Genomic DNA, 7,945 nt, shown 5'->3' on the forward strand with positions numbered 1-7,945 from the left:
CAGGTTGTGGGTGGAGTCCAGCCCCAAACCCAGGCCCGGGACGTGCAGCAGCTTGAGGTAGATGAGGGAGCAGGACTCAGGCTCCTGAGAGAGGGAAGGAAAGCCCTGCTCCTCACAGAGCCTGTTTCCCCAGCCGCACGAGGAGCAGGTTGGAGAGACAGCGCATCAGCTTCTTCCTGTGTGCAGCTCAGCTGCCCCTCCCTGCCCTGGTGGAGGCTGCCCCGAGGCCCGGAGCTGGCTTGGAAAGGCCAAAAGCCTCCAGGACATCATTTGGAAAATGAGAGCGGGCAGGATCGATGGGCGGCCCTGGAGGCAGCCGCAGAGGCTGGTGGATCGGCAGGCAGGAGGGCTGGAGAAGACAGGGCCCTGTAATGCTCGCTCCTTCCCTGACACCCTGGGAGTGGTGACAGCTATCATCGGATCTGAGGACCTGGCCTGTCAGTTGTCAGCGAGGGGAGAGCGGAAGACAGCTGTAGTGGCCCATGACAGCCGTGAGGCGCCCCACCCAGGCGGGACAGAGAAGGCAGGTGTCTGTGGGTGAGCAGGGAAACCAGTGTGTCCCAGCCAGGAGAGCTCACCCAGGCTCTGGGGAGCCAGGGAGGGATATCCCGCCACTCTGGAAACCCAGGCCCCCTTCCCCTCCAAGGTTTGTTGCTGATCTTACTGTGAGGAAGAGCACGCGTGAGCAAGATGGAGTGCTTTGGAGAGAGGACATGGAAGAAGAAAAAAATCCAAGTTCTCAGTACCCTGACATGGTGCTGCTTCTGAGCAAAGGGCTTCCCTGAGGATTTCATGCGAGCCTGTGTCGTGTCCACGGAAACAAGGTGTGGAAAGGGCCTGTTCCCACCTTGCCCCCAGGTTGGGCTGCTGTCTCTCACCACGAAGAGGCTCAGGTGCTCCCAGGGCCCAGGGATCTGTGGTCCAAAGGTCCGTCTATCTGTCCAAGCAGGAAGACTGTTATGAGTTGAGCAGTGTCCTCCGGAAGTCCTAGGGTGAAGTTCTAACCCCTAGTATTTTAGAATGAGACTGTGTGTGGGGATAGGGCTTCCTAAAATGTAATTAAGTTACAATGAGGCCAGAAGGTGGGCCCTCTTCCAACCTGCTGGGGTCATTATTATAGGAGATTGGGACACAGACACACACAAAGGGACGACTTCGTGAGGACACAGGGAGCACACGGCCATCTACATGCCAAGGAGAGAGTCCTCGGGAGGGGGCCGCCCTGCTGACGCCTTGCTCTGGGGGCTCTGCGTTCCAGGACAGGAAGAATTCGTCTCTGTTGCTTCAGCTGCCTGGTCTGTAGCCCTGTGCAAGGCAGCCCAGGCTGGGGAATGCACAGAGCCAGGTTCGCAGAGGGGCAAATGCCCTACTCAGCCTGGGGGCCCCCAGGTTCAGTGTCTTCCCTCACCACGCAGGCTCCGTGGCTCAGAACTCTCTGCTGGGCACAGGACGCTCACGTGTGACTGGAGAAAAGGTGAGGGCCTGTGGGCCGGGGTGGCATCTCAGTACCCCAAAGGTCACTGTCCATTCATGACTCATTCGACCCCAGAATGGGCAGGATGTGCTTATGTGTGTACATGCCTGTGTGTACACATGTGCACACATCTGTGTGCATTGTTGGGGTGACTGAGCTGAATCAGGCCCAGCACCTCCCAGCCTCAGGAGTCCCCCAGAGCGGGGTGCAGAGGCAGCAGGACCTGGCAGCTGAACTATTCTGCCGTGATGAAAATGGATGAGGCTCAGTGGCGCTAACCTGGAACGATGGCCACCACAGGTTATTACGTGATGGCGTGATGGGGTCTCAGGGAGCAGAGGCAGCGGAATGCCATTTTGGTTAAAAAAGAAAAACAGCAAAAATTATAGATATAAATTATATACACACACACACACGCACACACACACGTGTATATATTTCCCTACATTTGTCTGAGGTTGAAGGAAGTAATACCACAAGCTAGGTGCTGCTTCATCACCGTTGGTGACCTTGACAGGGCCAGAGGGAAAGGAGATTTGATTGTTTCTGCAGTGGCGACCGCATTCTTGGAATTCTTAAGAGTGCAATGACTTTCATCCTAGAGAACCCAGTGCGGGAGAGGGGAGAACAGACCAGAGCTGACCGGGAGCCACGGTGAGAGACAGAGGGCTGGGGTAGGGGAACACCCGCTCCCCGTTAGGACTGGGGCTCTCTGGACAGGGGGCACTGCTAGGTTAGGATCTGGGAGGGGAGGCCCATGCACCCCTTCTGTGGTTCTGGAGAGGTCAGCAGGGGAGGGGTGAGGTTGGGGACAGGGACGGGGGAGGGGGAAAAACTGGCCTGGGAGCTCCCCTCCTGGGTGGTGAGGGGCGTGTGACTCCCAGCCTGGGCGGTGAGGGGTGTCTGAGAGCACTCTCTCTGTGGGGCTCTGTGGATGGCGAGCCAGGCATAGACCTTGTCGGTTCCAGGTAGGTTGTGGCCCCCAGATCCCAGGACCCTGCTGCTAGGCACGGCTGTCAGCTGACTGCAAGGAAGGCCAAGGGTGAGCAGGGAAGGCGGCTCTGCACGCAGGGCCAGAGCCTGCCCACCAGCACAGAGTTCCGTGGCCATGGAGCATCCCGCCCAGAGGCTGTCCCCGCCCACACGGAGCCATCCAACCAACTCTCCCTGCAGGGGGTGACGGAGATGGAGGCTCAGCCACAGATGGCAGTGCCCTGCAAACCAATCTACCTCCACCCCCACTGAAGCCTTCCTCATGACACCCCCAAGCCTCCCACCCTCAGGTCTAGCCATCTACCCTAGGCCTCCTCCTCCTCCCTGCCTCCCTAGGCCTCCCCCTCCTCCCCTCCTCCCTAGGCCTCCCCTCCAGTTCTCCGGTGCCCTCAGGAATGACCATTCTTGGTAGAGCCTTCCTTGGTGGCCCAAGGTGACCTGGCCCTACGTGCTCCAGCCGCAGTCTGGCCCTCACTCTGGCTGTGACCTGGCTCCATTGCCGAGTCAGAAGGGAATCACTGGCTTGTTCTTTCTCTGTGTCAGGAAACCCTGGCAAAGCTCCAGCTGAAAGCTGGCTTGGCATTTGGTGGTGGGTCTGGAATCACTGGAACTGTTTCCCCTGCTTTACAGCTGAGGCCAGTGAGGCCTCACAGCTCCCGTGCAGGTTGCCTGAGGCTCCAGGAACCTCTGCTGAGGAGGGGCTGGTACAGTCCAGCCGGGTAGCAGGTATGGGACAGCTGGGAGCATGGCTTCGACACTGGGCTGCCTCTGCCACCACCAAGACCTGGGGTCTGGGCAAGTCCCTTCTCCACTCCAGACCTCGGTTTCCCCATCTGTAGATGCAAGGTGGTTAGATGGGTGCTCTGGGACCCTGCTGTGGGCAGATCACACAGAGCAGGCTGTTTCTGTCTCAATGCTATTGACACTTGGAGCCAGATCCTTCCTTGCATAGGGGCTGTCCTGTGCCCTGTGGGATGCTGAGCTGCACACCTGGCCTCCCTCAACGAGATGCCAGGGCCCCCTCCCTCCAGCTGCACAACCATAAATGCTTCCAGACGTCACCACATGTCCCTGGGGGCAGAACCACCCTGGTGGAGACTCCAGCCCCAAAGACGCTCTTGTTCTTGAGCTAGGGTCCAAGGGTGAGTCTCAGGATCCCTGAGGCACCCTGGATCTATATACAAAATGGTGTGCACATATATGCACTTTTCTGGGGAGAAATCCACAGAGGTCACAGTGTCTAAAGGGAATATGTGCACCCCAAGATTAGAATCCCCATGGCTGTTGTGCTTGCGGGATGCAGCCCACGAGGAGAACCCCCGCCGTCCTTACATAGAGGAGTCAGCCAAGGTCTTTGTCTCCCGGCACGAGGCTGAGCTCTGCCCCTGGCCTGGGTCACATTTCCTGACCCTGAAGATCTCCTGTCTTCTCACGGCCTCTCCTATCCCTCATTCTCATTAGAAAATCCCTTCCACAAATTGCCCCTTTATCTGAAGTATTCCTATTGGGTTTCTAAACCCCGCTGATGGAACAGGGCTATTACATATGCGATCGCCTGCATTTATTTACATATCAGCAGCAAAAGGGGGCCTGATTTTTCATCTGGGTGACACAGCTGCGCTTGTAAAAAGGGCGTCTATTAAGAAGGCCGTTGCTTGGTACAAGCTGCAGAGTCTAATTGGCTTCTCAGGGACATTTTTTTATTATTATTATTTGCTCGGGGAACTGCTCATTTGAGCAAACGATATTAAATGACTATTGTCTCCGTCTTTAAGGAATTACCAGCTGAAAAACAATGTGGAGATGTCAGCCATGGCGTGACAAAGGCTTCTGCCAACGCGTCTGCCCGTGGACCCAGGCCTGTCACTTTTCCGGTCGGTAATAAGCTGGTTTCAATGGTGATGCCCTCTAACTCCGGTTCCACCGAACCTGCAATTAACTGGAATAGATTTTCCTTCCCCTTTTACAACTACTATAAGAAAACAGTCGAATTACATGCAAATACAATGCTCTTAGGAATGTCTGTTTAAACTGTGTAAGATTTGAGCATCTATTGAATGAAAGGAACAACCAGTATTAGGGGAAGGGTGGAGCAGGGGAAGGCCCTCCAACCCCGTCTGAGGCTCTGAGGAGCTCTGGGGCCTGCAGGACACCAGCTCTTCCAGTTGGTTTCTGGTTCCCTGCAGTGGGGTTCCCCACAGTGGGGTTCCCCAGGGCCCCTTCCAGCCCTACTGAAGCAGAATGTCTGAACGTGAGGCCTGCAGGGCTGAAGAGTTAAGATTCCGATGCACCCAAATGCTCTGCACTTCAGTTTTTACGCCTGTAAAGTAGGAGTAACAGTGTTTCCCCTCCGATGTTTGCTGTGTGGGTTCCAGAGTTCATGGCTGAGGTGGGTTCCAGCCCAGTTTGGCGCACGGTAAGGCCTCGTGTTTGCTGTGTGGGTTACAGAGCTCATGGCTGCGGTGCATGCTGAGGCCCCGTGTTTGCTGTGTCACCACTGGCCACAGCCACACTAGACCTAGTGTCACCAGCCACAGCCACACTAGACCTCAGGCAAGTTCGGGCACATACAGGGGCTCAGAGAGTATTTACACACCCAGTAAGCACTGGGGCAGGCCACCGGTCCTCCACAGGCCAGTTCTGCCGCCCGGGGACACTGGGCAGTGTCTGCAGAGGCTTTGGGTGGTGGCGTCAGAGGTGGGTGGGGCGGGCCTCTCGTGGGTGGAGGCCGAGGACACTGCTCAGCAGCCTGCAGTGCACGGGGCGGCCCCCGCAGGGAGAATGATCCGTCCCAAATGTCAGTGGTGCTGAGGCTGAAAATCCCTGGGTAAGAGAGAGCAGATAATAGGATGGAAAACAGGAGGGCATACTGGGGGTTGGGGAGCAAGAGAGAATGTGAGGACCCCTGAGTCAAAGGACGCTGTTGGAGAGGAGGCCTGGCGCCTTTGCTGCCCCACGAGGTGTGCTGATCCCATCCACGTCCAGGCGACAAAGCCCTGCAAGGCTGAGTGCTTTCCCCCTTACGTTCCCTGACTTCCCGGGAACTTACGCTGGATTTGAGACCTGGGAACATTGGGGATCCGAGAGGCAGAAGGCTCAGCCAGGCTCACCCGGTGTCCTACACACTGATCCGGGTCTACCGCCTTCTCCCATGACTGAGCTCCGGCAGAGCCCCCCACCATGGATATTTGGGCTCGTCCCGGTCAGGAAGATGACCAGGAGCTCAGAACAGAGCCCCGTGGGCCACAGCAGGTGTGCTGAGAGAGGACACATGTTTCCTGGAGCCCTAAGAGTGTCACTACCTCACATTGCTCAGGAGACCCCAGGCTCAGGGAGCCAGAGGCCTGTGAGGTCACAGTCAGTGGCCAGTGGCCAACTAGCAAAGCAGGGAGAAGCCCCCGGCCTGCAGGCCTCCACTGCATCCTGTGACCTCAGTGGGAACCAACTGCAGGGAACGGTGGTCAGACCCACTCCAGTCCATCCAGGGTGATGCAGGCCCCAGGGCTGTGGGACGAGCTGGGCTGGGTTCCCCCAGGAGGCGAGGGCTGGGCTGGACCGAGGACGGCAGGGGGTGAGGGCAGATCCACAAAGCTGGGTGATTCCAAGCTGTTGCTGGCTCCGCTGCGGCACTCAGGCCTACACTCACAGGAGCCCACCGGGCTCTTGCCTGCTCCCAGCCTCTCCAGCTCCCCATCTCTGGGCTGTCAGCGGCGCTCTAATTAGCAGCCCGCAGGTGACACACACGCAGCACATCTGTGACTTCTCCAGCGCCGGCTCCAGTGCAGCTCGTGAAAAGCCCCGGCGTGGTTTTCATCATGATCCTCAGCGCCTCTGGGGAGAAAACCTGACATGTGGGATGTGATGATGAGCGGTAGGTTTGAGTCCCTGGAAGAATGGCGGGGGTGGGGGGCTCGGCTGCCTTATCGAGAGGGAAGCCAGGCGTGTGTCATCCCACAGTGAGCCCAGACGAGGAACAGCAGCTGATACAGAAGCCCGTGGCTCTCCGATGCTGTCAGCCACGCCTTCCTCCACCACCGCCCCATCAGCTCGGATCACAGGCCCTAGAGAAACTTCCAGAACCGTGGCCAGGTACACAGCAGTTTGCAGGGTAAGTTATAAAGTTCAAGGAAGAACAAAGCTGGAATGAGTTTCCCAGAATGAAAACATAACATTTCAGAGGTAATTTCATAAAAGGAGTCATCAGACCAATATATCACCACGTCGATTTTAACTGCGGAGTTTAAAATAACCTTTGCTCTGATGTTTATTGAATTGTGGAACCTGTAGGCTTCTGGAGAAAGAATCTAAATGTTACATGCATATCTGTTTCAGACAGCCTGCGCCGTGCTCTAATGGATTGTCCTAGAGCCAATGATGGCACCCAGGAATCGGAGTAGAGCACACATCTTATACTCCTGAGACCCTGGGGTATGGGTTCTGGGGTAGCCACGGCCAAGGTACCCCTTGGATTGAGGCGGCTGGCAGCACTACAGATTCCATCAGTGGGGCTGGGAGCAGTGGCTCATGCCTGTAATTCCAGCACTTTGGGAGGCCGAGGTGGGCAGATCACCTGAGGTCGGGAGTTCGAGCCCAGCCTGACCACCGTGGAGAAAGCCCATCTCTACTAAAAATACAAAAAATTAGCTGGCGTGGTGGTGCATGCCTGTAATCCCAGCTACTCAGGAGGCTGAGGCAGGATAATCGCTTGAACCTGGGAGGCAGAGGTTGTGGTGAGCTATTGTGCCATTGCACTCCAGCATGGGCAACAAGAGCAAAACTGTCTCAGAAAAAAATAAAGAGAGAGAGAGAGATTCTGTCAGTGTTGCTTCACAAACACGTCCTGAGAACCCACTAGCCTCCAGCCCCTGGGACAGACTCTGGAGGCTCAAAGGCAAATTAGGGAGAACCCATGCCACCAAAGGGAGCCCAGGCTAGACAGGGAGGGCCAGGGAGATAGGTGGGAAATGGGAAATGACTCTGCTTATTCGTCTGTGCATCCATCTGCCCATTCCCTCACTCTGCCTCACACGCATGTGTTCATCACCCTCCCAGCTGGGCCTGCCCTCTCCCACATGACAGCCCTGAGCCACGCTGGGTGCTAGGTGCCAGGCAGGTGGCTGTTCCTAACTAGAAGATGCTGCGGTGTAAAACACATGCCTTATTTTGAAGAATTAATATGGAACACAGAGTATCAAATGCCTCCAACAGTGTTTATGTGGATCGAATGTTGAAATACTATTTTTGATATACTACGTTAAATAAAATTTATTAAAATCAATTTCACCTGCTTCTTTTTACCTTTTTAAATGCAGCTATTAGAAAATTCGAAATTACACACGTGACTGACATTTCTCTTGGACAGCTCTAGCCAGTAGCCAGACAGCTGGATTTCAAATCCCAGCTCCGCTGTTAAACTGTTAGGTGACCTGGGAAAAGTCACGTAATGCTCCATGCCTCAGCTGTTTTAGCCAGTCCAGT

The 7,945-nt window shown here is 55.9% G+C and overlaps 1 long non-coding RNA gene across 4 annotated transcripts; it reads left to right on the forward strand.

The window, feature by feature from the left end:
• The first annotated feature begins 1,926 nt into the window (after positions 1-1,926).
• On the forward strand, positions 1,927-7,694 carry LOC105488406 (uncharacterized). Of its 4 annotated transcripts, XR_011606662.1 has the most exons (6): positions 1,927-2,128; positions 2,443-2,516; positions 3,098-3,193; positions 4,243-6,338; positions 6,425-6,575; positions 6,800-7,694. It is a non-coding gene; the product is annotated as an uncharacterized lncRNA (long non-coding RNA). The 4 variants fall into 4 exon arrangements; XR_011606661.1 differs by having other exon boundaries at positions 2,443-3,193; XR_011606664.1 differs by having other exon boundaries at positions 2,443-3,193; positions 6,434-6,575.
• The last annotated feature ends 251 nt before the right edge of the window (positions 7,695-7,945 follow it).

This window comes from Macaca nemestrina, chromosome 8, assembly GCF_043159975.1.
Source record: "Macaca nemestrina isolate mMacNem1 chromosome 8, mMacNem.hap1, whole genome shotgun sequence".
NCBI classification, from domain to species: Eukaryota; Metazoa; Chordata; class Mammalia; order Primates; family Cercopithecidae; genus Macaca; species Macaca nemestrina.